The sequence below is a fragment of the Staurois parvus genome, unplaced genomic scaffold (genome assembly GCF_062004578.1).
Source record: "Staurois parvus isolate SC_StPar_1 unplaced genomic scaffold, SC_StPar_1.0 ptg000977l, whole genome shotgun sequence".
NCBI lineage: Eukaryota > Metazoa > Chordata > Amphibia > Anura > Ranidae > Staurois > Staurois parvus.
Window position 1 is genome coordinate 888,020 of NW_028318773.1, and position 22,755 is coordinate 910,774.

The 22,755-nt window shown below is 45.5% G+C and overlaps 1 protein-coding gene across 3 annotated transcripts in view; it reads right to left on the bottom strand.

Moving 5' to 3' along the window:
* Window positions 1-22,755, bottom strand: part of LOC149441553 (GRB2-related adapter protein 2-like) — a 611,356-nt gene that overhangs the window by 293,451 nt on the left and 295,150 nt on the right. The gene's annotated exons all lie outside the window — the stretch shown is intronic.

The window sequence follows — 22,755 nt, forward strand, 5'->3', positions numbered from 1 at the left end:
AACACCAGTGCCAGTGCTGTAAGCCGTGTACCAGGGTGGGCTCCCCAGGATACAGTGAAGTCACGAACGAGGAAAGCAACCCCAACACCAGCTTTTGCCACAACAGAATTTTACTTAGATGTGGCAAATAAGCACAACCACAAATTCTGGAAACATACAATAAATTTACATACACCCAGCCCAAAGGCTGTGACTCTTGTGCTGCACAGCATGGCGCCTTCTGATGGACGAAGGTAGAAAGTGAAGTAATTTACCTACTAATGGGCACAGATAAGGTGCCACACCTTACCCATTATTACCCTAAAAGAGCAGGAATCAGTGTATGGGTGTACGAAACGGGCTAGCCTGCGGTGCAGCACAACAGCTTACAATCTTACACAAATCTACAGTATTCCCCCTCCCATAACTGTTCCTGTAGCACGTGCCTGAGTATTCCTTCTGAGCAAAATGCCAGTCTGGCTTGAGTTTGTAGGATTTTATCAGCTCTCCAATGTGAAATGTCACTTTAAGTTGTGGAGTCCTTCCAATAATCAGTAACAACACTTGTGGCCTGACACAAACAGAGACCCTAACTAACGAACTATAGGCCTGGACTCAGTCTCAAGGCGCCAACACTGAAATGAGATGATGTCTGCTTTTTATCCACTGGTGACTCTGAACAGAACAAATGTCTCTCCAACAAGCATGCGGTCTTGCCGTATATGTTGCTTAGTTCCTCTGCTCTCATCAGCATTCCTGGTAGCAATCTCATCAGCATTCCTGGCAGCAATCTCATCAGCATTCCTGGCAGCAATCTCTGGTTACTGAGGGACGCTTTCACACCTGGATGTCATCAGATTCTCAGCTCACACGGCCCCTTATTCACCGTGCTCCAAAACATGGCTTCTCACTCTCCTTCCTGTTCTCTCCAACTCTGTGTACAAACCCCCACCTCTTCATGAATATACAAATATCTATGCAGTCTGAGGCTGTGTTAGAAAAACAGTGACATCTTGTGGCTAAACCGCAGAATGTCAGTCAAAACATTCATTTACTTCCACACAAACAGTGTTCAAACAATGAGAGCTGTTTCCCCATCTCACATGCCACCCCACTAGAGGTTGTCGTCCTCGGCAACCCTCCCCATACAAACTCATTCTGGGCATAACGCTGTGGGGGCACTCCAGCATTGGGCCTTGTTGACCTTCATAGAGTGACAGGCTCAGAAGCACTGGGAACGTCACGCACATTTAATGGGAGAGGAGCTGCTGACCGCTCAACACTTTCCCTTGGTGGCAAACTTGCTATGGTTGGAGCCTCTGTGGGTACCGGGGAAGGGACAACCCACCATTCCTTCCCCTCCTCTAAGGGGATTTCCTCAGTACTCTGAGCACGAGGAGCCATCCCCTCCATGCACACTGGTTCATCAAAATTACAACGCCTCAACATGTTACGGTGCAAGTTTCGAGAGGGCCCCCCAGTCCCTACTGGCTCTGCCTCATAGACTGGGATGGCAGGGTCTACCCTCCTCTTCACCATGTATGGGACCGCCTCCCACTGCCCATCCAACTTTCCAGACGGCCGCTTGGCTTTGACTATCACTCGAACACCCGGGGCATACCCCTCCTTCTGCACTGGTCTTGGATTGGGGTATACCACTTGTCTAAGGCGCTCCCCCACAACCTTGTGGATCGCTCTCAGCCAGCGGTGGTGCTCTCGTGCCCAGGCAGTAGTATTTCTTGGTGGTGGCTCTATTGGATCGGGCATGTGGAGATCTTCAATCTCCCATCTGGCTCTCCCAAACATGAGCATATGTGGGGAGTATCCGGTGGTACTGTGTACCCTGTTATTATAAGCCCACATCAGTTCAGGTAGGTATTAGGGCCACCGAGCTTTTTGGCGGTCCTCCAGAGTCCGCAGCATCTGGAGCAAGGTGCGGTAGAACAGCTTGCACGCCCCGTTTCCCTGGGGGTGATACAGGGTGGTGCGGGAACATTCAATCCCATACAGTTGGTACAACTCATTCATTAGAGTACCCTGAAAACATGCCCCCTGGTCTGAATGTATTCTCTGTGGGCACCCGAACACCTGTATAAAGTGTTTGTAGACCGCTTCAGCGGCCGACCCTGCCGTCTGGTCTCTGGTGGGTACAGACACCGCATACTTTGTGAAATGATCTGTCATGACTAGACAGTACAAGTGTCCCGAGATAGAGTACCCAATCTGTACATAATTGATCATAAGGAGCTCTAGGGGTGCTGATGTCTGGATGGCCTGGACAGGAGCCCGCTGTTCAGTACGCTTACTCAGCCCACAGGGCTGACACTTCAGACATGCCTCGGCCACCATGTCTGCAAAATCGGGACAGTACACGAGCCGTTGGAGCCACTTGAACATTTTATCGCTCCCAAAATGGGCACCCCTCTCATGGGCCTCCCGGGCAGCCTCCGGTCCCAATGACATGAGGATGACAATCTGTCGCCGGTACTGCAATTCTGACTGCAAGTATATGGTCCGACACAGGAGGCCCTGGGTAACAGCTTATCCCACTGCCTCAACAACTTTTGGTCCTCGGGAGTCAGACGAGCCCGCTCTTCTGACCGAGGCCAGATCTTGGTCCGGACCCATTCTTTCACTTTCCACAGGTCCGGGCAGCTATCCTGGACCCTCTCCCAATCAGCCAACGTCTTTCCCAGCACCACTGGCATCCCGGACGCCACCCCACTTGAATGTGCCACGTCCTGGAACATGAGTAATCGACCAAGGTAAGGAGTTTCAGTGTCCTCTAGCTCCTCATCGGCACTCTGAGCCGATAACCCTACAGGGACTCGTGAGAGTGCGTCAGCGTCGCCGTTCTCCCTACCTGACCAGAACTTGATGCGGTATTGGTACTTAGAAAGGCGAGCCAACCACCTCTGCTTTGGCATTTTCCAGATGTGTTAACGGGCTGTTGTCCGTCATCACGGTCACCTCTGCACCGGCCAGATACTCTGCAAACTTTTCAGTCATAGCCCACACCAGTGCCAGTAGTTCCAATTTAAATTAGCCGTAGTTGTCAGGGTTGCGCTCTGACTCCCTCAGAGCCCGGCTGCCATAGGCAATGACTCTCTCATGTCCATCCTGGACTTGGGATAACACAGCCCCCAGACCATGTAGACATCCGTCAGTGTACAGCAGGAATGGGGTGTCGAACCGCGCATAAGCCAGAATCGGGGCACTGATCAGCGCCCCCTTCACTGCTTCAAAGGCCCCTTGTTGCCGGGGTCCCCACTCGATGGAATGATTCTACGGGCCCCCTGCAGTGCCCCTTAATAACTCGTTTAACGGGCCCACCAAATGAGCAAACTTGGGTATAAACCTCCTGTAGTAGCCGGCCAGTCCAATGAACGCCCACACTTCTCGTATTGTACTCAGCTGGGGCCACTTCTGGACGGTCTCCACTTTGTTGGGGGTTGGCTTTACCCCCTCCTGGGTGACCAAATGTCCCAAATACTCTATCTGCTGTCGAAACAGTTGGCACTTCTTGGGCTTGATTTTGAGCCCATGGTCTCGCAGCCGTCTTAAGACCTGTCACAGTTTCTGGAGGTGATCCTCAAAAGAGGCCCCAAACACTACTACGTCATCCAGGTATATCAATACTGACTCAAAATTGAAATCTCCCAGACAGTGCTCCATCAACCACTGGAATGTTCCTGGGGCGTTGGACAGGACTGAATGGCATCCGATTGAACTCGTAGAGACGCATAGGTAGGATGAAGGCCGTCTTCGCTTTGTCCTTCTTGGCCACCGGTACCTGCCAATACCCACTGGCCAGGTCAAGAGTCGAGAAGAACCTTGCATGTCTCAGGGTGGACAATGACTCCTCAATCAGCGGAAGGGGGTAGGTATCCCGGACGGTCTGGGCATTCAGCTTCCGATAATCCACACATAAACGGAGACTCCCATCTTTCTTCTGCACCAAGACTACTGGAGCTGCCCAAGGACTTTGACTCTCCTGGATCACCTGGTTTTCCAACATGCTGGCCACCATATCCTTCACCTCCTGGTACATTTTAGACGGGATTTGCAGGTAACGTTCCCTGATCGGTGCAGCATTGCCGGTGGGGATTTCGTGTTCGATGGTGGAGGCACACCCAAAGTCCTCATCAATGTCTCGAGAAGGCCTCCTGAAACTCCCAAAGGGTGTTTTCCAGCAACTTCTGTTGTCCTGGAGTCAGGATCGTGCAGTCCACCCCCATCCGGGCCATGATCACTCGACCGTTCCACTCCGCTGTCGGGGTCTCCCTTTGATGGACCTCTACAGCATAGGTCCAGGTTGATCTCCTATCTGCCCGTAGCGTGAAGCTCTTCCATCAAGGAATATTCCCTTAAATAAACTTCGGCCAGCAAGGTATTCCCAGGGACGGTTAACTCACAGTCTTCAACGTTGAGGCAGCGTACAGGCACACATCCATCCTTCACAATAGCGGGCCCAGGCTACCAGTGGATGAGTCTGCGTTTCTTCTTGGTAAGCAGGCTCGATCAGGACCTCCAGTCCATTCAGTCGTCGTCCAGCCCCAACCGGCAGCATCAATATTCGCTCATGTCGAGGTGGGATCTTCACCGGGGTCCTCCGCGGCACCCTCACGTGTCCAATGGGTCAACCGGACATGTCGGCCTTTCGCAGACTACAGCTCCTCACTATATGCTGTAGAACCTTCTGGGTTGGCCGATGTGTGGTGGCCCGTTGCCAATACCTCGGCCCTTCTTTGGCATAAAGTTGGTGGTCTAGGTCCCTCAGCACGTTCATACCTAGTGTCACGTACATCCCTCTCGGGGATGAATGATCCACCAGCACGACCTCCTTCTTGCCGATGTCTTGCCCACACAGCCGGACCCGCATCCAGACTATTCCTCAGACGTCCATCTCTCTGTTATTGGCAGCCGTCAGCTTGATGACGCTCCCGCCTTCCGGCTCCATCATATGTCCAAAGTGTCTTTCAAAGAACTCCAGAGGCATAAGGGTGCACTCCGACCCTGTATTAACTAGGCAGCGTACCTTCTGGCCTTCCAACTCGGCTTCCATATCGGGGCTGCTGGCATACAGGTCGTGTTCCTCATGCTTAGGGCTTAGCTTCTGTTGTACCGCTGCAGGACGCCCAGCTACTGCGGCGGTCGGAAGTTTAACGTCGGCTCAGACTTCATCTGTTCTGGGCACTCTCTTCCCATGTGGCCGTACTGTCGACAAGCCCAACAGAGGGGTCCCTTTTGACGTGCCTCCGCAGCTGAGTTATCCTGAGTGGAGTGGCGCGAGGTGCTGAGGTCATTTCCGGAGACCGGGGAAATTCTGCCTTCATCTGGGATACTTCCACCCGAAGTTCTCTTAATTCTGTCCGCAGGGCCTGGACCACATCCTTTAAGGATTCTGAGTCTTCAGATGCAGACTGACCTCTTGTAGCATGGGTACTACTCACTACACACAGGTATGCACTCCTCCTCTCTCTCCACGGCGGCTAAGTAGATGCTGTAGAATGTCATGTTGGGCGCCGTCCGGGTCATCTCTTACAATTTGTCCTGTAAGAACTTGTTGGAGAGCCCCACTATGAACTGGTCTCGTAGTAGCTGGTCCACCCCCCAGAAAGCTCCCATGGCCTCTGGATCTCGCCGCTGTATATCATTTAGCGTCTCCTGTAGGGTATTGGAGTACTGCATCAGGGTCTCGCCCTCTTGCTGTGGTTGGTTGAAGAAGTGGCTCCATAGCTGCACTACTTTAGCACACCCCCCTTGGGCTCTCTCCAGCAGGGAGAAGATTTTCTCTAGGGTGTCTCTCTCAGTTTTGGGCCTTACCATTACTGTCCATCTGACGTCACCCTCTAGAGCCCCCAATGCAACCTCTGCCCACAGCTCGGACATCAGGTTACACATTCTAACCGCACTTCGCCCTCTTTCAGTCCAGTCCTGCAACGTCATATTTTTACCGCCGAATTTTGGCAGGTGACTCAACAGCGCCCCCATGGGAATGTACCCTACTGGTACGGGCAGGGCGGTGGAAAGCTGTATCAGCTGTGTTGGGGCAACTTGGCCTTGCACCGGCGCACCCTGAGCTGGGTCCTTAACCGGTGCCATTGGCGCCGGGGGAATCTCCCGCCGCATTCCTGTCCATAACGGTCGCTGTATCCTGCCGACTAAGTTGTAAGCCGTGTACTGGGGTGGGCTCCCCAGGATACAGTGAAGTCACGAACGAGGAAAGCAACCCCAACACCAGCTTTTGCCACAACAGAATTTTACTTAGATGCGGCAAATAAGCACAACCACAAATGCTGGAAACATACAATAAATTTACATACACCCAGCCCAAAGGCTGAGACCCTTGTGCTGCACAGCACGGCGCCTTCTGATGGACAAAGGTAGAAAGTGAAGTAATTTACCTACTGGCGGGCACAAATAAGCTGCCACACCTTACCTGTTATTACCCTAAAAGAGCAGGAATCAGTGTATGGGTGTACGGTACGGGTTAGCCTGCGCTGCAGCACAACAGCTTACAATCTTACACAAATCTACAGTATTTCCCCTCCCATAACTGATCCTGTAGCACATGCCCGAGTATTCCTTCTGAGCAAAACGCCAGTCTATCTTGAGTTTGTAGGATTTTATCAGCTCTCCAATGTGAAATGTCACTTTAAGTTGTGGAGTCCTTCCAATAATCAGTAACAACACTTGTGGCCTGACACAAACAGAGACCCTAACTAACTAACTATAGGCCTGGACTCAGTCTCAAGGCACCAACACTGAAATGAGGTGCGTGCACGATCTTACCGACCCAGGTCTGCTTTGGATCCGCTCGTGACTCTGAACAGAACAAATGTCTCTCCAACAAGCATGCGGTCTTGCCGTATATGTTGCTTAGTTCCTCTGTTCTCTTCAGCCTTCCTGTCAGCAATCTCATCAGCTTCCTGGCAGCAATCTCTGGTTACTGAGGGACGCTTTCACACCTGGATGTCATCAGATTCTCAGCTCACACGGCCCCTTATTCACCATGCTCCAAAACATGGCTTCTCACTCTCCTTCCTGTTCTCTTTAACTTTGTGTGCAAAACCCCACCTCTTCATGAATATACAAATATCTATGCAGTCTGAGGCTGTTAGAAAAACAGTGACATCTTGTGGCTAAACCGCAAAATGTCAGTCAAAACATTAATTTACTTCCACACAAACAGTGTTCAAACAATGAGAGCTGTTTTCCCATCTCTCAGTGCCACTAGAGCCTTTATAAGCTAGCAACTGTGTTTCTGATTGCAAGCCACACCAGTACTAATGCCAACAGAGCCAGGGCAGCCAGCAACAGTGTTCCTGATTACTGCCACACCAGTGTCAGTTTCAACCAGAACAGGCAGCAACAGTCTCCTGATCAGTAGCCACACCAGTAACATTGTAAGCCAGTAACAGTGTTCGGATTGCCATCACAGAAATTCAGTGTCATCTGAGCCAATGTTAGCCAGCAATATTGCCCTGATTGCTAGCCACACATACAGTGTCACCAATGTGATTAGGTACCAGTACAGCCACAATTAAAAGTGTCCAATAAAATGTAAACTAGTGAGTAGGTCTTTCAAATCCTGAGTATGACTGATGACAGTAGCCGGAAGGAGACCTCGCAGTCAGATTCGGAGTACGACCCTGTGGAAAGTAATGGTTTGTTAACTGTTACCTCTGATTCAGAAGATGAGAGGATGAAGGGGTCCCTGCTAAAAGAGTCATTCTAAAAAGTCCAGAAATAAGCTGTACTCCCCACTGTACTCAACATTGTAATGATCAGTGCTCAAAGTGAATGCCATGGATGGTGCTGTGCTAGAACAAAATGCAAAGATACAAAGTCATCAGCCCTCCAAATAGACATGTTTATTGTAGAACCTATGCCTTATGTGATGGTGTCTTCACAATAAACATGTGAAATGCATCTATTTGGAGTGCTTGTGACTTTGCATCTTTGCTAAAAGAGTGAGAGACATACTGGGACAGTTTACTAAAACTGGTGTACACAGAATCTGGTGCAGCTGTGTATAGTAACGAATCAGCGTCCAGGTTTTATTGTCAGGGCTTCACTGAGGCTACATTCACACTAGCTTTGTCAGCAGGCGTCAGACAGGCATTTGGGAAGCATTTTTAACCCTTCTCAAACATCTGTGAAGATTCTGCACATGGCAGCACATAGTGCTGTTCACACTGAAGCAAAACTGATGCCTCATGTTGAGTCAGGAGGAGTTGAAGCCTCCCATTCAAGTCTATGCTGCCACTCCTCAAACGCAGTATTAATACCATTTACCTTCATTATAGGCATTTGTGGTGCAGTTTTAACGCTTGGCATACACCTATCAACTGCCTCAAAACCGCGCATAGGGCATTTGGGGAGCGTTTAAAATGCTTCCCAAATGCCTGTCTAATGCCTGTCAAACGCTATAGGGGCGTTTGGCAAGAGTTAGAAATAAAGTCAAGTGTGAACGAGCCCTGAACAAGCTGAAGTTAGAAGCTGATCGGTTATTATGCACAGCTGCACCAGATTCTGTGTGTCCCTGTTCTAGTAACTCTGCCCCACTATGTCATCAAGCACTGAAAAGTCTACTGAATTGCAGTAGGCAAGCCCCAGCAGTGCAGCACATCTTGGTGAAAAATGTGATAGGTAGCCAGGAAATTAGGTGCGTAACATATGCCCCTTTTCTTTTTAATTGACCACTTTGTGTTAAAAATACATTGTAATATCCACATTTTCCAAAAACTAGTGGCAAAAAAAAACATTTCCAAAAGATAAACTATGCCTTTAAAAAACGTTGGGGTGTTTGCTTTCCAAAACAGTCATAGTCAGGAAATTACCGTATTTTTCGCTCCATAAGACGCACCTGACCATAAGACGCACCTAGATTTTAGAGGCAGAAAACAGGAAAAAAAAAATTCTGAACTAATGGACTGCAGACATAGTACAGGAGATGACCAGAGACTGCGGACATAGTACAGGAGATGACCAGAGACTGCGGACACAGTACAGGAGATGACCAGAGACTGCGGACACAGTACAGGAGATGACCAGAGACTGCGGACACAGTACAGGAGATGACCAGAGACTGCGGACACAGTACAGGAGATGACCAGAGACTGCGGACACAGTACAGGAGATGACCAGAGACTGCGGACACAGTACAGGGGATGACCAGAGACTGCGGACACAGTACAGGGGATGACCAGAGACTGCGGACACAGTACAGGGGATGACCAGAGACTGCGGACACAGTACAGGGGATGACCAGAGACTGCGGACATAGTACAGGGGATGACCAGAGACTGCGGACACAGTACAGGGGATGACCAGAGACTGCGGACATAGTACAGGAGATGACCAGAGACTGCGGACATAGTACAGGAGATGACCAGAGACTGCGGACACATTACAGGAGATGACTGCTGACCTTTGGGGAGGGAGGGGGAGCGGGTACCTGAATTTGACAGGTACCCGCTCTTACTTCCGCGGAGTTGTTCTTTGATCTTACCTGTTCCTCTATCCAGCTGCGCGCTGTCTTCCTGGCTTCTGTAGTGTGGGCCCTCGGCGGACAGCGCATGAGCGAGAAGCGCTGCACTTTGTGATTGGTCCGGCGGCTTCTGGGATCTGTCATGTGTCCCAGGTACCACCTTTCCATTCACAAAGAGCACCGCTTCATGCGCATGTGCACTTGGCACCCGGCTGTCACGCACACTACAGAAGCCGGGAAGACAGTGCGCCGCTGGATAGAGGAACAGGTAAGGTCCCACTGCAGAGCTGAGCGGCCGGCCCGATATTCTGACATGACGGCGGTGGAAATACCGGACCGGCCGCTCCATATTCGCTCCATAAGACACACTGACATTTTCCCCCTTTTTTTGGGGGGAAAAAAGTGCGTCTTATGGAGCGAAAAATACTGTAGATGTGTAATTTATGTCCCTAGAAAAACTGAATGTGTTCCTTGGATTTTGGGTTGCTCTATGTGGCTAGAGGGGTGTGGTATCCCCATACTTGTGAGGAGCAGTGGAATGTGTTTGCGGAGTAATGCTAACTATGCCCACGCTGTGTGTTAGAAATATTCTAATAACTGACATCTTTGTGGTAAAAAATAAAAAGAATTTCCTACTTTCCAAAAACTTGTGGAAAAACCTGAAATCATTAAGACTCATTATGCCACTTAAAAGATACCTTTGGGTGTTTTCTTTCCAAAATGTGGTCATTTTGTGGGTGTTTCTCCTATCCTGGCACTTCAGGGCCTTAAGAAATATGATAGCTAGACAGGAAATTAGATTAGTCATTTATGTCACTTGAAAGTCTCACAATATATTTCCAGCCACAATTGGGCTAACGTCTACCTTTATTAATTAATATTTATTACATGTTCTTATTCACATAGCATAACCTGGGAACAATTGGTTCTCTCTACTGTTAGTCAGTGAGCCAATGAGGAGAGAGAGGGGTCGAGCCAACACTGTTTGTGAATGCACATGCAGAGTAGCAGCTCGGGAGCAAGCCTGCTTGGATGACTAATAGCAAGCTGCTTGCTCTGGGGGCACCCAGCAGGAAGGAGGGACTAGGAACACCGGTGGGAACCCGAAAAGAGGAGGATCAGAGCAGGTATGTATAACATGTTTGTTATTTAAATAAAAAGAATTGCCTTTAATATCACTTTAATCCTGTGTGTACTGTGCAGAAAGATCTAAATTATCATTTAATTTAGATCTGAACACTATCTGTCCCTAAAAAATGAATACATGTTGGTAGATGAGCTCCTCCCAATTAAATCGCAATAAACATAATAAGCAATATAAGCAGATCTGTAACATTCCATAAATGAAGTTGCGCAGAAAGTGCAGTCTCTTATTTGTGCCAGTGTACTACTCTTCTTAATTGTAGTGCTAATTCACGTGCTGCAATCCCACTCACTCATCAATTTTTATGGACTCCTAAATTTATATGAGTCTACTGCACTTTGTGAAAAAGGCTTCCGGTTCTGCTAGGGCTTGTGGTCCTCTTTGGTACTGGTATACTCTCCAAGCAGCAAGATATCCTAAATTAGTGTTCACAGGCTTTAGATACTCCTATATGGAAAGTAAAATAAAGGGGCTCCATAGTGTGATTCAATTTATTAAAAAAAAATGAACAATATTGGTTACACTCACATAAAACAGGACTATTCCGAGTATAAAATGCTGGACCAGAAGTGATGCACCGGTGTGCGCTCCACTGGCCAGATTTGACATCACCAAGGTTTCCACCTGATGTATTTCACCCCTACCACTGGGTGTCTTCAGAGGCTGGAGCTTCTGGTGAAAGGTAACCATATATATGCTTAAAAACCCCGCCAACGGGGCGTGCCTTGGCGCATGGAGCCGTAGGACATCTTCCTACACAGCTCCCGACCTGGACCTCTTCAGTGGGGCTTATCACCCTCCACCTGCTACTCTTCAGCCCCACAAATGGGCAGGAACCAGCACTGGACCCCAAGAGCACAGCTGGGGGCCGGTTCCAGGGCGATTTAGGCTGTTTTTTTGGGTACTCAGATACTCGATCAGGCAAGATCCGGCTTCTCCTTCCTTGTCCTCCCCGGACACAGGACCGCCTGCTGACACCCAGGTAAGCCCCTGGGACACCCCCCCTCCACCTAAGGATACTGAGCACGGCTCGCAGAGGTCCCGCAGCCCTCTCCAGCATCCCCCTGCTCAGGGGATGGCTGGGATTTTCAGTCCCACATGCGGTCTCTGCATTCCTACATAAAATCCTTACCCACTAAAGCAGATTTTGAACTTTGTGTGAAACGTATTGAGAATACATACAGACAAGAAATCTCTGACCTTAAGCAAGATATCTGTGTGCGTATGGAAGAGATTGAAAATACCGCTGACGGCCTATGCAACACTTTACAATCCCATGAAGAGACCCTTAATTCTCATACAATTTTATTGCAACAACTTATATATCAACAAGACGATATTGAAAACAGGAACCGCAGTAATAACATTCAGATCAGGGGTGTACCATAATCCGTAGAATCTAAGGACTTAGTCACAGCAGTGACCGCCATCTTCAATCAGTTACTACTACAACCTAAAGATGCCCATATTGAGCTGGGCCACGTACACCATACACTGGGCTCCAGGCGTGCTGATCCTTCTTTTGTTTGTGACATCTTATGCAGGGTCCACTATTTCAAGGTGAAAGATGCCATTATGCACGCAGCCAGAACACAGGATGGTAAATCTGCACAGTTTCGCACCCTTGGGGACCTGCCCACATTTTTAGGTACTTTCAGATTGCCCCAGGTGTCCATTCCGGATTGGTCTTTTCAACACCCGATGCCCGGTCTCCCATTTTCTTCATCCTGGCAATGGTCTGATCAGAAGAAGCATTCCAGATCCTCCTCCCAGAAGATCCCGGAGGGCTGGTCTCCTACTCGTGTAGATTGAGAGTTCTCTTTCCCGTTTTCTTCTTCCTTAAAGTTGGTAACTCTCCGGACCTTTACTTATGGTTAATCGTCCCAGAGCACCCTGCTGTTTCCTTGCTCTTGTCTTTAATTGTATGCACATTGTTAATTATTTCTGTTTGATCTGTGATTTTTATTGATGCTTATTTTTATTTTCATTTATACCTTGTGGATGCGGCCTGGGGTTGGTTCCCGAGCTGCTCCCTTGGTGTTTTCGGTTGAGGGGGCGGTAGCGCCCCCGGTCGTGGTCGTAGGGTCTATGGGCCTCCTCTACGTTAAATATTAAAAAGTTCTTCTTTGAACACCCACAAGAAGGGGAAAACAAAATAGGAGATAGGTATTCACATACAGGACTAAGAAATAAGTCTACCTTTAACCCTAGAACTTCCAATCAACAATATATAGAAGTATTAAAACATATGGTCGAGAATGATATATCAAAAATCCAAATAAATAGGAAGAATGTTCATTCTAAATAAATATGGGAGGCAATAAAATCTTTGGAAAATAATAAAGACACAGTTATTAGGCCCATGGACAAAGAGGGAGGACTGGTCATCCTCTCCAAATCTGATAACAAACAAATGCTAAGGTTGCTAAAAGATAATACTAACTATTATGAATTAAAAGGTGACCCAACTAGAAGACTTACAGCTATGCTAACAAAATTTGTTAAAAAAGGAAGTAAGGCTAACATCTTGAACAAAAAAGAGGCTATAAATATCTAATTCCCAAAGTACTCAGAATTCCATTTATATACCAGATTCCAAAAATACATAAAGATTTAGTTAACCCTCCAGGGAGACCTATAATTAGTGCCATGGATTCTCTGTATTCCAGGCTGGGGAAGTACATTGACTCTTTCCTCGAGAATATAGCAGCTAAAAGGAAAAACTTTTCTCAAAGATAGTAAAGATCTTATAAATCTACTAAGGGATATAAGAACTAGTGAACACACTCTGCTGGTAACAGTGGATGTGGAATCGCTATATACAAATATTAAACAAAAAGATGCCCTACAGGGAATGAGATGGGCGCTTCATAAATACAGCGATTTGGAAGGACCCCAAAAGGAATTTATACTGGAGGGGTTGGACATGGCTATGGCCAATAACTTCTTTTGGTATAATGGTACATATTACAACCAAATAAAAGGAGCCATGGGGTCTAGATATGCCTCTAGCGTGGCCAATATATTCCTTAATTAGTGGGAGAAGGAGCAAATATTTCAAGCATACCCATCCCAATTGGTAATGTACAAAAGGTATATAGATTACATCTTCATGGTGTGGGAGGGATCCCCAACAGATTGGGAGACCTTCCTCACATCTATGAATAATAATGCCTATAACATCAAATTCACACGCAACATTAAAAAAAATTCCATTCAGTTCCTTGATTTGGAAGTATTTCGCAATGGAGATCATTGCGACTCAAGAACCCACTTCAAGGGAACTGATAGGAATAGGTACATTTGCAAAAAAAAGTTGCCACCATCCCAAGTGGTTGAAGGCCATACCCAAAGGCCAGTTTCTCAGACTTAGAAGAAACTCCAGTCTGAAAGAAGACTACAATATACAATCATTCAGATTGGTGGATAGATTCCAGGAAAAGGGGTACAAAAAAAAGAAGAAATACTGAAAATGAAAAATCTAGTTGGAGACATGAATAGGGAGGAATTACTTTGTCCAAAGGCTAAAAAAGACCAGGAAATGGATATAGCCTTTATTACAGGATATCATATAGAACACAAAGAAGTGGAAAAAATATTTAAGAAAAGTTGGTCTATCCTTATGAGTGATCAATCTCTTAAGCATATTATTATTATTATTAAGTGTTCTTGCATAGCAGGAACACTTATTGTTTTCTCACATATATATTCTTATTCTTATTATTATAGCCAATTTTACCACCCTAACTCCTCCCACAGTTTTTACACTACATAGACAAGTAATATACCGAAACGTGCGGATTGTTCCCAATTGGTGTGCTATTACTTTGTGGAACGTTTCGCCAAATGGTTCACGAAATATCACGGTTTTTGTGGTGAAATTTGTCCCATAGGAATGAATGACGCAACTAGAGTGAGAACTGATTTGTAAACTGCCATCACTCTGTCATTTTCAAGCCCACCTACACATATCTTATATCAAAACGTTCAGCTAACCCTGCTGTCACTAAAAATGTCCACGGCTAAGCCATACTCCTGATAGTTTTCACAATATGACCATTTGTTTGCAACTCACCCCTCCCATTGACTTTCATTGAAACTCCACTCTAGACACCTGAAATTTTAAGGGACGTTTTTAAACTGCGACTGTGCCTTCATTTTTTATCTTTCAGAGACATACTATACATCAAACTTTAGCACAGTTTCTTGTGATTGCGCTTTGCAGTAGCATTTATACTTTTAAAACTACAAGTGTTTGAAGATGGCAATCGCCAGTGAAGATGGCAAGTTGCAGCAGTGTGTTTAGAACAGACCTTCTCACATTCCTATGACTGAGTGAGTTGCTATAGCAACCAAAGGTCACTCAAGAGGCAGCTGAGTCTCCAGGCTAACTGTGAGCTGCCAAATACAAGCTGAAATGCATTTCTCACTATCAGGCTTGCAATGTGCACTGCTTACATTTCATCAATCATTTGGTAAGGGTTGCCGGCAAGAACACTTTACACAATTTCCCCAGAAATTGTAGATTTTCTAGTTATTATTATTATTATTATTATACAGTATTTATAAAGCGCCAATAGTTCGCTCAGCGCTGTACATTACAAAGGGGGACAGAACATGTGACAGAACAATACCAATACAATGCAAAACATGAGGGGATCAAGGGCCCTGCTCTTTCGAGCTTACAATCTAGGAGGGAGGGGATGGTGGCACAGGAGGAGATAGCTGTGGGGGATGGAGTGGTAGAAAGAGTGGAGGAGGTCGGCAAGTTAGCAGGGGGCGGGGTAGGCTTCCCTGAAGAGATGGGTTTTCAGGGTGCGTCTAAAGGAGAGGAGAGTAGGTGATAATCTGATGGGTTGGGGCAGGGAGTTCCAGAGGATGGGTGACACCCTGGAGAAGTCCTGGAGGCGGGCATGGGAGGAGGAGACCAGGGAACTAGAGAGAAGGAGGTCTTGTGAGGAGCGGAGTGTGCGTGCTGAGCGGTACTTGGATATTAGGTCAGTGATGTAGTTCGGGGCAGTATGGTGGACAGCTTTGTACGTTAGCGTTAGGATTTTTAATTTGATCCGTTGCGCAATCGGAAGCCAGTGGAGGGATTGGCAGAGGGGGGTGGCAGATACAGAGCGGTTGGAAAGGTGAATGAGTCTGGCAGCCGTATTCAAGATCGACTGAAGTGGGGATAGCCAGCGGCGAGGCAGGCCAGTGAGGAGGGAGTTGCAGTAGTCGAGTCGTGATATGATGAGGGAGTGGATGAGCTGTTTAGTGGTTTCTGGGGTTAGGAACGTGCGGATTTTGGCGATGTTGCGGAGGTGGAGTCTGCACGAGTTTGTTAAAGATTGGACTTGGGGTTGAAAGGATAGGTTTGAGTCCAGAATGACACCAAGTACTCGGGCCTGCAGGGCGGGTTTGATGGTAGCGTTGTTGGATGTGACGGAGAAGTCAATAGGGGATGGTGTCCGGGCTGGGGGGAAGACAAGAAACTCGGTTTTGGAGAGGTTCAATTTAAGGAAGTGGAGTGACATCCAGTCTGATATGTCGCTCAGTAGGTGTGTGATTCGGGCTGAGACCAAGGGGGTGAGGTGGGGGGTTGAGAGATAGATTTGTGTGTCGTCGGCATAGAGGTGGTAGTTGAAGCCGTGAGAGTGTATGAGTTGGCCAAGGGAAGAGGTATGGAGAAGAGAAGGGGCCTGAGGACAGAGCCTTGAGGGACCCCAACAGAGAGGGGGAGTGAGGGGGAGGTGGTAGCATTATAGGTAACGCTGAAGGAGTGTTGTGACAGGTAGAATGAGAGCCAGGAGAGAGCAGAATCTCTGAGGCCGAGGGAGTGTAGTTTTTTGAGGAGGAGGGGGTGGTCGACTGTGTCGAAGGCCACAGAGAGGTCAAGGAGTAGGAGCACTGAATAGTGGCCATTAGCTTTGGCGGTTAGCAGGTCGTTGGAGAGTTTGAGTAAGGCAGTTTCGGTGGAGTGTAGGGGACGGAAGCCGGACTGTAGGGGATCGAGGAGGTTGTTGTCGTTGAGGTGAGAGCATAGGCGGGTGTAGACTAGGCGCTCGAGGAGTTTAGATGTAAATGGGAGCAGGGAGATGGGTCTGAGGTTGTTCGGGTCATTAGGGTCCAGGGAGTGTTTTTTAAGTATGGGGGTGATGTGTGCATGTTTCAGAGGGGAGGGGAAAGTGCCGGAGGAGAGGGAGAGATTGAAGATGTGGGTGAGGGAGCGTAGGATGGAGGGGGAAGGAGGTCGTAGGAGTTGTGAGGGGATAGGGTCGAGGGGGCAGGTGGTGAGGCGGGCATCAGAGAGGATCTTGGAGACTTCCTCAATGGTAGCATATCCTACCATCCGCACCAAGGTTTGTGTATAAGAAGGCCATGAGCCTAAGACATATTATTTAAAAAATGTGGTACAGCCCCCTGCTAGACCTCCCACTTTTCTAGACTCTAGGGGATCATATAAGTGTGGTAAGTGTAAAGCCTGTAGAACAACCAAGGATAAGAGAAAAGGGCTGGATAGGTTCGTACCCCAGGAAACGGGAGATACATATCATATAAAAAAGTTCATCACATGTGACTCCAGATATGTCACTTATTTATTAACCTGTCCTTGCAACTTAGAATAAGTGGGAAGAACAACTAGGAAATTATCCACACGAATAGGGGAACACATTAAAAACATCAAAAACGGGTACAGACAACACAGTGTCTCGAACCTCTTTTGGTTAAAATATAATAAAGATCCTAGCCTCCTTCAGTTCTCGAGTATAGATAAAGGTAACAAAACATTGGAGAAGAACCAATATGGCATTAAAGGTATCTCAGATGGAGACCCAGTGGATCCATAGGCTCCAAACTCTGGACCCTAGGGGCCTTAATATGGACATTGACTTTAACTGTTTCCTTACTAACTACTGATATCAATATATGCTCCACTCTTGGTCTAGTCCTAATGTTACCCACCCCAAATAGGGGGGGGGGGTGTTAGCACTGATTTATAAAGTTCAAACCTTTTTGAGGAAGCGATCAACACCTACCTCAAAAAAATCTATTTATTAGCTAAACTTCCAAGGGGGTCACTTTTGCCCCATTAAGAAACAAGGGGATGCACCCCATGTAATAACAATTTTTCATTCACGGGGTATCATGTATATATTGATAATGGGGAAATACCACCTTTTACCCCCAAGTAGCCCCATATAATTACTCTTTCGGGGGGATCTCCACCTTGGCAAGACTGATTGCTTTGCTGAGAGTGTGGATCTCCCATTAAGATAGTTAGAGTCAGATCCTTATAATGCAATTTAATATCAGTAACACAGAGTCTTTTCAATTTATCTATACTCAATTTTATGTATATCCTCACTTAGGGGTATTTCTGTCCCCCTACTACATCTGCAATTGGTCATATATCTAAAAAACATAGGACATGCCCAATTTTTTAATTCACCTACCAATTAGGTTTATTGGTGAAAAGAGTTTTATTTTAGTCACTTTTAGGGGTCCCAGATGACTTACTGAGGAATAAAGGAAGCATCTTATTTCCCAGCCCCACTGGGTTTAGTAGTGCATCCTCAGAAGTTAGTCCTGTTAGATCCACGAGATACATATATATCATTTCCTGGGTTAGGAGCTTATAGCTATACGCCCGTAACATTTTAATTATATAACTCTTTAATCATGTATCTGTTCATAATCATATTATTGTTTAGTAATTTTAATATTGTTTATTTAATTGTAATTTTATTTATGTATTGCTGTAAGAATGTATTGATTTTAAACATTACCTAACTTTAATTGATTTTATAAACTAATTGTATAACTAATTGTATATTAATACATTGCTATGTCCAATATCAATTGGTGATTTAGCATAACATAATATACATATTAGAAAAACTAAGAATATCAATGCTCCATTGTTTTAATATATGTACATGTTATATTCTATTGGAAGCTTTCCATAAACTAATATTGAATATCTGCTTCTTAACAGTACTAACATATGTATGAATGAGTTGGATCTTAATAGAATAATTGAGTTGTTATATTTCTATTTGTTCTAGATTGGGAAAAGTAAGATAAATAGACTTTTTATAGTCTATGTGAATATACATATATATATATATCTTGGTTTTTTATCTACATTCTAGCAACATGTGGTAGTAATTAGTCAAGCTTTCCTCCCCCATCTCCCCCCATCTCTGTGGGTAAGAGTTAAAGTTTCACTAATAAGAGAATTGTAAGAATCTATTTCATATATGTTAAGCATACACACTTTATACTGTAATATTTCGATTACGATATTTATATATGATAGAACTTTTATATTATGATTACTTTTGGGAGATTATATATAATCTAGTGTATATTTGTAACATACCATCCCCCCTGATTGATGGAATGTCGGTGGATTTGTCTAGAGGTTCCAAGGATTGGATTTCAGACTCTCTCCTAGGGGGAGAAGACTGAGGGTTTGTTCTATACATCTATTGCCAAATATCATTGTGGGACTACAAGACACAGAAAAGAAAACCAGCCCACTTTTAGGAGAAGGTGGGGGCTGAATTGCTCCTTATAGAGCAGAACAAAGACTTTTTAGGCACACTTTTTAGAAGCCTAGATTGAGGCCTGACACACAGATTCACACCACACATACAAAATTACATACAATTACATCTCAAGAACTATATTTTTTGGACATTATTTAAACATTCTGTATTCCAATATTTTATTTCTAATTTTATGTAATATTATTATTAAATCAATTTTTGAGCTTATGCAAGAGTAGAAAGAACTTTCTATTTTGGACTTTTCTCACCAATACAAGTTAACAAAATATCGAGATAATACGGTATTTTACATATTCACTCCTTGTGCCTAGGGGATTTTTGACCGAAGAACCAGTGCTTCACAGCATGTCTAATTAGTTTTTGCATAGGTTATGGCAAGCACTAAGTTTCTTCATGTTTTCATGTTTCCGGAGCCGTCCAATTAACTTTCAGTATTTTTGCTGACTGGTGTCCAATGAGGAACCAGGTGCCCTTATATAAACCTCCCCAGAAATGGCAGTTGTCACTTCCTGAAGACGCCTTTTTGGGTGAAACATACGTCGGAGTGTCATTACATTACGTCCGGGTCTGGGAATAGCTAAATGAAAACAAGGCTTGAAGTGCAAAGCGGCCATATTTAAAAACATATATGCCTGAAACACTGGTGCTGGTTTACAAGCACCTGTACAAGTGAGAGGAATATTTTTGTCTATGTGATTTTGATTCCTGTTAAAGTATTACACTTAGATAAGCTATTCACTTGTCTGATTCATTCATTGGCTGGCTGAATTCCCATGGGAGGAATATCTAAAACCAACCTAAAGTAGATTACTGGAAAACCTATTGGAATCCCTTATATCTGGCTATAACCCATGGAGATTTTGAGGGAGAAAAATGGAGAATCCAAGGGTGGTTCCCTATATAATGAAAGGCGCATTTGACCACCATAACTGGGGTCAAAGGATCTGGTGAGTGAGTCATCTACACTTCAAGGTTATGAACACGCGGTGAAAGATCACAGTCACATTTATCTTTTATATTTTTTTTACTTTTTTGATTTTTTTTTTCTTACCCCCTTTGGAATTTTCTATTACCCTATTTTGGGACAGTTACAAGAGTTGTCATTATATTCATGGTTTTGTATTATTTACTTCACATATTCACTATTCACTATTGGTTGAACTGCTATACGGAGGGGTTACAATAACTCTTTGGTCTACGCACACTTAGCCACCCATGGCCACATCACCCTGAATGCACCCAATCTTGCCTGAGCTTGGAAGCTAAGCAGGGTCAAATCTGATTAGTACCTGTATGCTGAAATTTTTTGCATGGACCAAAACTGAGATAACCCTCAGGTGGTACTAATCTTGTACTTATTGCGCTATGAAGTTTATTGTTTGGGAAAACGTAGCACCTATTTATATTTTATTTTCTCCTCTCTGTATGATCCCTTCCATTTTGTATTTTGGGGGATGCTTCCCCTTTGTTAACGGGTATGTTTATTTGATGTGGGAGATGGCTTCCTTATTTCATAGTTGTTGGAGGGTTTTATTAAGCATTTTTGTATGGGGGAGTCATTCCCTGCGGGGGGCCTGGGTCGGGACCAGACACATGCACCTTTGACATTCCCCATCTAGGCCTTCAGTGTATTTTTCCTATTGACATATATTATTTAGACAGTATTTCTTTTTATTAGTTCCTTCCTTCTGCTTTTTCTTTTGACCTTTTCCTTCGACTTTGTATCTATTCTCCACTAATACCTTCTTCATTCTCCTTTTCTTTCCCCTCTTACTACTTTTTTTTTTTTTTTCTCGTTGTTAATCAGGAGTCAGGGACGACTTGGTTGGGCGCTGTCAGTGATACACATTTTCTCTGTCCTGGTTTACCTCGGACGAATGTGACTCTGATTAATTTTTCATCTGTCAATTGCAGGGGCTTTAATACTCCAGAGAAGCGGTGCCAGATGCTTTACCTCTTCCACAAACAAAGATCACAGATTTGCTCCTGCAGGAGACACAATTTTGCCCGAATTGTATCCCGGTCTTCCGTAGTCGCTACTATACTCAATGGTATCATAGTACTAACCCGCAGGCTAGGTCTAGAGGGGTGTCGGTGGCCTTCCATCATACCTTCGGCCCTGAGGTCCAGGACTCTCTCATTGATCCAGATGGTCGTTACCTTTTCCTTAAATTGAAGCATCATCATTTTGTTTTCAAAGTTGCAAATATTTACGCTCCCAATCAGGATCAGGGCCCATTTCTTGCGGCGGTTCTCTCTGAGCTATCCGCTTTTGGTGGTTCTTGTTTCATTGTTGTTGAGGACTTCTACATAGCTCTTTCCCCTGGCTTGGACACTTCTGTAAGAAAATCTGTAGATACTACAGGCCCCCTACTCAATGGGAGACACTTAAGTGTGTTATCAGAGGAGTATTTATACCACATGGCTCACGTTTGAAGAAGGCTCGGACGGCGGAAATGCATCAACTATCCTCCCTTGTTGCGCGAGACAAAACTCGTAACACTCATTACACCTTAGCTAACAAATGTGGTGAACACTTGGCGCGTGTACTCCACCCTCGACCTTCCAGTCACTCGATTCAACATATCAACATATTCAGGCACCTAATAACACCAAGATCTTCCACAACAAAGGTATCTCTTCCGCGTTTAAACCTTATTATTCTCAACTTTATAATCTGTCATCCATGCCTTCTACTGTTCCTTTGGATTCTTGTCTCTCGACTGTATCTCAATATATCGCAGAGATAGCATCACCAGTCTTGGATGCCCAAGATGTATTAGATCTAGAGAAACCCTTTTCAGTCCCAGAAGTTATTGGGGCAGTTAAGGCCCTCAAGACTGGTAAATGTCCAGGCCCTGACGGGTTTACTCCTAGATTTTATAAAATATTTGCCATCCACTTGGCCCTGCTCTTAGCCAAAGCCTTTAATGTTATCGATGTTTCTAATGTGCCCTCCCTTGCTTTTTTATCCACCAATATATTGGTCATCCCTAAACTGGGTAAGGACCCCTCTCATTGTGGTAGTTACCGCCCAATTTCTTTACTTAACCTAGACATCAAGCTTTTTTGCGAAACTCCTGGGAGAACCGTCTTTCTCCCTTTCTACCGGCTTTGATCCACCATGACCAGGTCGGTTTCATGTAAATATAAAATGCAGTGCTAATATATCTGTGACACTCACAGAGTAACTCAATAAAAATACAGTAGATAAAAAAGTTCCCAAGTAATTGATAAGTGCAGAATAGAGTGAAGGTTCTGTGACTCCTGTGGTGGTGAAGAGGAGTATAGATGTACACTAACCAGATAGATGAAATGTTTGCGCATGGAGTATATAAGACCTACTCCGGGTACTCAGGGTATGAATCACTGAAATAGGTAGTAGTCATCTAAGCCACAGCCACCAGGTGTCATGGGTCTGTAAAACATCAGGGGTCTCCTGGGATGCCGACTTCTGCCACCAGAGGGGGTTCTTTAAGACTTTGACATCAGACTTCAAGTAGGCAGGAATCAGGTAGACCTTCAAAGAATGGGGCTCCCATGGAATAAACAGGGCCCCAGACAAAGCTTCTGAT